Source organism: Microcaecilia unicolor, chromosome 8, assembly GCF_901765095.1.
Source record: "Microcaecilia unicolor chromosome 8, aMicUni1.1, whole genome shotgun sequence".
Lineage (NCBI taxonomy): Eukaryota > Metazoa > Chordata > Amphibia > Gymnophiona > Siphonopidae > Microcaecilia > Microcaecilia unicolor.
The window spans coordinates 41,713,265-41,721,119 of NC_044038.1; the positions used below are offsets into that span (position 1 = coordinate 41,713,265).

The following is a 7,855-nucleotide window of genomic DNA, read 5'->3' on the forward strand; positions in this document are numbered from 1 at the left end:
TTTATAAACCTCTATCATATCTCCCCTCAGCCATCTTTTCTCCAAGCTGAAGAGCCCTAGCCGCTTCAGCCTTTCCTCATAGGGAAGTCGTCCCATCCCCTTTATCATATTCGTCGCCCTTCTCTGTACCTTTTCTAATTCCACTATATCTTTTTTCAGATGTGGCAACCAGAATTGAACACAATATTCGAGGTGCGGTCGCACCATGGAATGATACAAAGGCATTATAACGTCCTCATTTTTATTTTCCATTCTTTTCCTAATAGGATGGCTCTGAGGATTCAAAGGGCTCCTTTTACTAAGATGCGCTAATGGATTTAGTGCATGGTAATGATTAGTGCGAGCTAAATTCTAAGAAGTCCATAGGAATAAAATGGGCTTCTTAGAATTTAGCGCGTGCTAATCATTAGCATGTGTTAAATCCATTAGCGCACCATAGTAAAAGGAGCCCAAAGAGTAGTCCAGGAAACTTGCCCCTGACTCACACATGAATACTTTTATCTGCTTGGAAATAATCCAAACAATACACAGAAGATCCTGGAAAATGGGAAGAAATATCAATGTTGCTGGCCAGAAGGATAAGCTGGGAGGTATGACACATATGTTGCGGCCATATCCACTAAGCTGTACTAATGTGTGCACCACAGCCGGTGATGGGAGGCGGGACTGGTGGTTGGGAGGCGGGAAATACTGCTGGGCAGACTTATATGGTCTGTGCCCTGAAAAGGACAGGTACAAATTCAAGGTAAGGTATACACATATGAGTTTGTCTTGGGCAGACTGGATGGACCATGCAGGTCTTTTTTTGCCGTCATCTACTATCTACTATGTATTTAAAAAAAAAAAAAACGCTGTCAAACAATACCTTGCTGGCCTGCATCAAATATGCAATGAATGGATCAGGCAGAATCCAATTTGCCCTCTATGCATTCAAATAATTTTTCTCAGCAATGAAAAAAGTTCACTGATCGAGCATCCTGCGATAGTTGAATGGTTCTCTGAGCTGGCCAAAGCCTGGAAAGGCTGCGTAAAGTCCATGGACTTTGCCTAGTAAGTCCCTTGTTTCAGCATTTCTGAACTGTACACTTGCCAAATACTAGCTGTGCTATAGTAAGCTAATTTCAGTACTTCTTGGACTCTCGCATTGATGTTAAATAGTAACAATGAACTTATGATCCCAGGGATTTTTAAGACATATTCAGCCCGCAGCAGTCTGCATTTTTCTAAACACCACCCACTGCGTTTATTTTAAAAAAAATAGTAAAACAAACAAACAAAAACCATCTGATATTCAGTTCAAGGCCATTCCCGATACCAGTGCTGAACATCCATGTATAAAGTGGGCACTAACATTTATCTAGGTACTGGAGATTCTCAGACCAGTACCCAGCCTTTTGCTTGTCTTAACTTTATCCAGATTCAATTTGCTAACCTGCAAATTCTATGTGGAGGGGGATAATTGAACGGGAATGACCATCTCTAAGGGCGCCCATCTCTGAAGACATCCCCACGAAGGGCTGGGGCATCCCTTATTATTGAATCAAGATGGGCGTCCATCTTTCGTTTCGATAATACGATCAGGGACGCCCAAAATCTCAACATTTAGGTCGACCTAAGACATGGTCGACCTAAATGTTGAGATGGTCGACCTTAGAGATGGGCGACCTCGGTTTTCGGCGATAATGGAAACCAAGGACGCCCATCTCAAAAATGACCAAATCCAAGGCATTTGGTCATGGGAGGAATCAGCATTCGTAGTGCACTGGTCCCCCTTACATGCCAGGACAACAACCGGGCACACTAGGGGCCACTGCAGTGGACTTCACAAATTGCTCCCAGGTGCATAGCTCCCTTACCTTGGGTGCTGAGCCCCCCAACCCCCCCCCCCCAAAACCCTGCTCCCCACAACTCTACACCACTACCATAGCCCTTACGGATGAAGGGGGGCACCTACATATGGGTACAGTGGGTTTCGGGTGGGTTTTGGAGGGCTCACATTTACCACCACAAGTGTAACAGGTAGAGGGGGATGGCCCTGTGTCCGCCTGGCTGAAGTGCACTGCACCCACTAAAAACTGCTCCAGGGACCTGCATACTGCTGTGATGGAGCTGGGTATGACATTTGAGGCTGGCATAGAGGCTGGAAAGAAATGTTTTAAAAATTTTTTTTTTTTTGGGTGGGAGGGTTTGGTGACCACTGGGGGAGTAAGGGGAGGTCATCCCCGATTCCCTCCGGTGGTCATCTGGTCAGTTTGGGCACCTTTTCAAGACTTGGTCGTGAAGAAAAAGGGACCAAGTAAAGTTGGCCAAATGCTCGTCAGGGACGCCCTTCTTTTTTCCATTATCGGCTGAGGACGCCCATCTCTTAAGCACGCCCCTGTCCCGCCTTTGGTACACTGCCGACACGCCCCCAGAATCTTTGGTCGTCCCCGTGATGGAAAGTAGTTGAGGACGCCCAAAATCGGCTTTCGATTATGCCGATTTGGGCGACCCTGAGAGAAGGACGCCCATCTCCCGATTTGTGTCGGAAGATGGGCGCCCTTCTCTTTCGAAAATGCCCCTGATAGTGTGATAGGAGTGGCATGTGCAAATCAGGGCTTATTCTGATTTGCGCGTGCAACTCAATTGGTTAACAAGCCAACCAGAGCTGATAATTGGATGGTAACAAGCAATTATCATCACTAACTGGCACTCATTAGAATTTACATGCACTACTCACTTAAGCGTATTCTATAAAGGCTGTGTAAATTCTACCACGTGGATCTCAAAAGTGGGTGTGGCCAGGGGAGGAGCGAGGGCATTCCTAAAATTTATGCACAGTTATAGAATAAACCGTTCCGTGCCTAAAGTTAGCGTGGGTATTTCCATCAGCTTTTCACTGGTGTAGATGGCCGTGCCTAAATTTAAGTCACTTGGACAGAGCTATGCATATTCTATAAACCAACCTAAAAATACGTGTAGGCATGTTTTCCATTCACAGCACCAAATGTAGAATCAGGCCCTAACTTGGTAACTCCAGGCTCTACTTTAGCTTCACCCCTGGACTGCCTTGATATCACCTGAATAGCGCTGAGGTGGTCTGGATTTTCAGCTGCATTGTCTGCATGAAAGATGGCTTCACTGAAGAAGTGACATAGCCTAAAAATCTACACAAACCTTGTCTGCTCACCCTGATAGATTTCCTGGTTTCTTTTTCATTATATATATTTGCATTACTAAGGAATATTTTTCTTTTCCTACTATGTTCTATTAAGAAAATGAATATCTAAGGTTAGACCATTACATGACTTACAGGAGGAGTATCGTCTGGGAGTGCGAGTTTATTTCCAATATTATCAATTAAGGCGCTCACGTGGGCCAACCTGAAGTGCTTTCCTTGTCTGCTCATGAAACTTATACTGACATTTATTGGCTAGATGCACAATTGCTGGTACCCTTGAAATGTTATCACAAGCAACTTAGGGCCTCTTTTACAAAGCCGTGCTACCAATTCTCGGTGCAGCAAATAAGAGGAAACCCATTCAATTCCTATGAGCTTCCTCTCATTTGCAGTGTGGTAACCGCTAGCGCAGCCTTGTAAAAGAAATCCTAAGGGGCCCTTTTGCTAAGCCGCTTAAGCATCTATGCCTGCCCAATGCGCGCCAAAATGGAGTTACCACCTGGCTACCAAGTGACTCTTGCGGTAATTTCATTTCTGGTGTGTGTCTGATACGCGCAGCCAAAAAATAAATTTTATTTCCGGACACGCATAGCGGATGTGCGCCAAGTGTCATTTGATGCACGTAGGTCATTACCGCCCGGTTACCATGTGAGACTTTACTGCTAGGTCAATGGCTGGGTCTCAGAACCAAAATGGATGTGTGCCAATTTTGATTTTGCCACATGTCCATTTTCGGCAAAAATTTTAAAAAGGTCTTTTTTACAGGCACGCTGAAAAATGGATCGTCGAGCGTCCAAAACCCACACCTACACTACCACAAACCATTTTTCAGCACACCTTAGTAAAAGGACCCCTTAAAGACTTAACATCTGACCTTAATTATGCACAATATGTTGATAAATGGAATATGGATTTTGGAATCTCCCTTACTGAAGAGCAATTTAAAAGATGTGAACTTAACAAGGTGGCAAAGCCGCTAACAGACTGAACCGGGCCTGGGGCAGGGCCGCTGCTGCCCCCCCCAATTGTCGTCTTCTGCTGCCCCCTCCCTCCGATCACTGCCGCTGCCTAAATACCTTGGCTGGCGGGGATCTTGAGGCTCCACCAGCAGAAGACGTCTTCCTCCAGTGCTGACTGCCTGCTCCTGTGGCTGCTTTTCCTCTCAGGCGCGCAAGCTCGGTGAGAGGAAAAGCAGCCGCTCAGCAAGCAATGGGCAGAGGAGCAGCATTGGAGGAAGCTCTGGGTCCTCCTCAGCCACCAAGGGGGGCCCGGCGCTGGAGTTTTCTCTCTCCTGCTCCTGTCAGGACACGATCACTCGGGTCCTGTCAGGAGCAGGAGAGAGAGAGAGACCCTGGTGCAGACCCCCCCCCCCTTAGAGGCCCAGGCCCAGGGAATTTTGCCTCTCTTGCCCCCCTCTTGGCTGCCCTGCAGGGGGACTATCATACGTGATGCTTTGCATGGTGAGTTGCAATATAAATTTCTCTTACGACTATGTGTTTCCCCCCATGGAGCCTTTCTAGCCATGCTTCGACTGAATGATGCCTGTCTAAAGTTAATACAGAATGGGGCAACGTTAGGTCACGTTTTGGAGATGTCCTAAGATGTTGACTTTTGGAACCTTGTATCTTTGCATGTTAGTCATCTTTGGCGCAGGCAATAGAGTCCGACGTCTACTATACTGTGCAGCCTGTGCCCTGAGGCTTTTTTGGGCTTTGTTAAACAATCTGTTTGGCTGGGGAAGAAACGTATATTACAAACTTGGTTGGTGGCTGAACCTCCTACTGTGGTGCAGTGGCATTCACTTATGCTAAAGCTGGCTGCCATGGAGCGAGGCTTGTTTGCCTCAATGGATTCAACTCTGGTACGTCAGTTTCAACTTCGCTTGGAGCCCTTTTGGAACTCTCTCACACAATTAGCCTATAATTCTTAACCAGTGACGTTGTTTTGTCTTTGGCAACTACGAACTGGAAGAACCAGGAGCATTGGGAAGGGGGTGAGGGGTTGAAGGGAGTTGGGAAGTTGGTATTTGTACAAATATCGTGTTCTGTTGTCATTGTTGCTTAGTTGTATGGTACGCTTGTATTGGAACCAATAAAAATGATTTTCAAAAATAAGAAAAGAAAAGAAAATGAATATCAAATCTGTTTTTGTGTTTCTAAACAGGGTGAGAAAAATGAACATGACTAAACCAGATGAATGCAAGTGTAGAGTTTTGGGGATTATCCTTGATTCTTCTCTGACATAAGGTCCAGTCAGCTCTGGAGAAAGGCAATCTTCAAGTTGAGACATTTTTTCCATCCAGAAGCATTTGCACTTTTGTCCAGATGACGATACTTCCACATCTGGACTATTGCAATGTTCCCTACTCAGGGTTGAATTCAAGATATTTGAGGAAGCTTCAGTTTATTCAGAACACCAGAGTAAGATTAATCTTTAGGATGCATAAATATGTCAGTGTTTCATGTTATATGGCTAAATTATATTGGCTTCCTGTGAATGAACGTATATTATTTAAGGCAGCTTGTTTATTGTTCCAAATTATTCAGGGTTCTACTTCTCCGCTTTTGATAGACACTGTTTCAAAATCATTGTTTAGCAAGGGTGGACTGACCATATGGGCTCCCCCCCCCCCCCCGAGGGCCCAGGGCTTTGGGGAGGGTCCAGTGCCTCCCTTCCACATGCCCAAGGTGTGACATCCTTCTCTCTCTCCGGAACTGGGATGCCCCTGTCTTCTCCCCCTCCTGCATTCCCATCCCTGACCCCCCCCCCCTTCACAGGCGGGGGGCACCAGCAGTTAAATTTTCCATCTGATTCTGACACCAGAACTTCCCTCTGCTGCGGCCCGCCCCTTCTGATGCCACTTCCTTCTTTCACAAGCACGGGCCACGGCAGAGGGAGTTCCGGTGTCAGTGGCAGATGGCTGATTTAGATGTAGGACTAGAGGAAAAGGTCAGTGGCAGGGGGAGGGGGCGGCAGCAGGACCAGGGGTGAGCCCAATGGTCCTCTGTGCCCGGGGGCCCAGACCACTCTCAGACTGGCTGCTGTTGCAGGCACAAATATTTTTTAAAGCTTGCTGCATAATTTTTAAGATCTGGCACGCACAGTTTAATACTAGTTCAGATCACTCAATTTGTCTTGTGCTCATCCAGACTAAATTCTAATTGATCAATACACCAGATGGACCTTGTCGACCCATCATTTAAAGGTATTAAATTCAAAAGAGCTTTGGAGACCTCTTCCTTATACCAGGCTCCTCAAGTATGGAATAATCTACAACTTGGTCTTAAGCATCAACCTTCATATGTTTTCTTTCAGAAGGATTTGAAAACATTTATTTAATAAATTTGTGAATTCATATATTTAAATGGATTTAACTATGTAAGTTTTATAAGTGCTTGTAACTATATAGTTTTAAAATTGTAAGCTGCTTCAGACCTATATAGGGAATAAGCAGGCTAAAAGTGTCGGTTTAGATTAGATTAATAGAAATACACAAACTCAAGACTTCCAGTAAACTAAAAAAAAAATTAGTCAACTGTGATCTGCACTGATGAAGTCCTACAAGCCTCTGGGAAGTTCACCAGCGCCCTCCTAGCTCCAATTTACAAAGTGATACTAGCTGGCCTGAAGTTCCCCTTTGCCTCACCAGTGCTTTAATAGACAGGAGCCTTTATCAGAGCTTCTAAGTTACCCACTTCAATGTGGGAAATTTTAGTCCTGACCCGATGCATTATGGGACCTGCAGAACTGATTTCAATAAGCAGAATCAAGGAGTACAAATACTGTACCATACTGCTTTAGGAAGTAAGATTAAAATCAGGTTTGGTCAAAAAGTCTCCCCCCTTGATATTTGCATAGTACATCTAAGTAACATTTACATTTTCTGCTTCCGCTGTATTTTTGCATATCTATATATACCGTGGGATGAATGATGTTTAGAGAGTTCCACAAGGATCCTAGAAAATCATTGGGAATCAGTAGAATAAAAACAGCAGCAAACTGATTTCTTGACTTAAAGCCTACAGTCTTGAAACAATAAGCCCTCAAGAATTAACAAAAAAAAAAATCACAAGCAGAAATAGAAAATGTAATAATTTTAATTACAATTATGAGCTGTATAAAAGGCATTTGCTGCATTGCAAGTTTCCTGTTCTGTGCTATCCAGCAAATTATGTAAGACAACAAAATCTCAGCACTTGGCAGGAAAGAGACAATGCTGTGGTTTTCATCAAATATTAGCATGGGGTTTTTTTTAATATGTTTAAGTGCATCATTTACTTATCTAATATTTTTTGTTCCCTTGCCAGTGACTTTCCCTCCATACAATCTCACTGATAGAGCAGGAACCCTGAAGAAAAGGTCAGTGCTTTATACCTCTGTGTGGGTCTCTAGGAGAAATTCTTAATTGAAGAACATCGAATGGAGGGAATCTGCTCAAGCATTAGAAAGATGAGGGAAGGGGAAGATTAGTTAGGAAACCTCACGGCAGAGCCTGAAGACAGTCTGAATTAAAAGCAAAGGCATAAATACACTGAAGAGGCACGCGCGAATAATGATGCCATAATGGGGGAGATTCTATATATGGCGCCTAAAAAATCGGCGCTGAAATCAGTGTAGACTAAGCGTATTCTATAATCGGTGCCTAGATTTAGGCGCCGATTATGGAATACAATTAGTTGATATTTTAGCGCCTAT

The 7,855-nt window shown here is 44.4% G+C and overlaps 1 protein-coding gene across 1 annotated transcript in view; it reads right to left on the reverse strand.

The window, feature by feature from the left end:
• Positions 1–961, reverse strand: part of ABAT (4-aminobutyrate aminotransferase) — a 105,558-nt gene extending 104,597 nt beyond the window's left edge. Inside the window, exon 1 of the mRNA XM_030212166.1 lies at positions 866–961. The gene's annotated coding sequence lies outside the window, so the exon portion shown is untranslated. The remainder of the gene's footprint in view (positions 1–865) is intronic.
• Between the last annotated feature and the right edge of the window lie 6,894 nt (positions 962–7,855).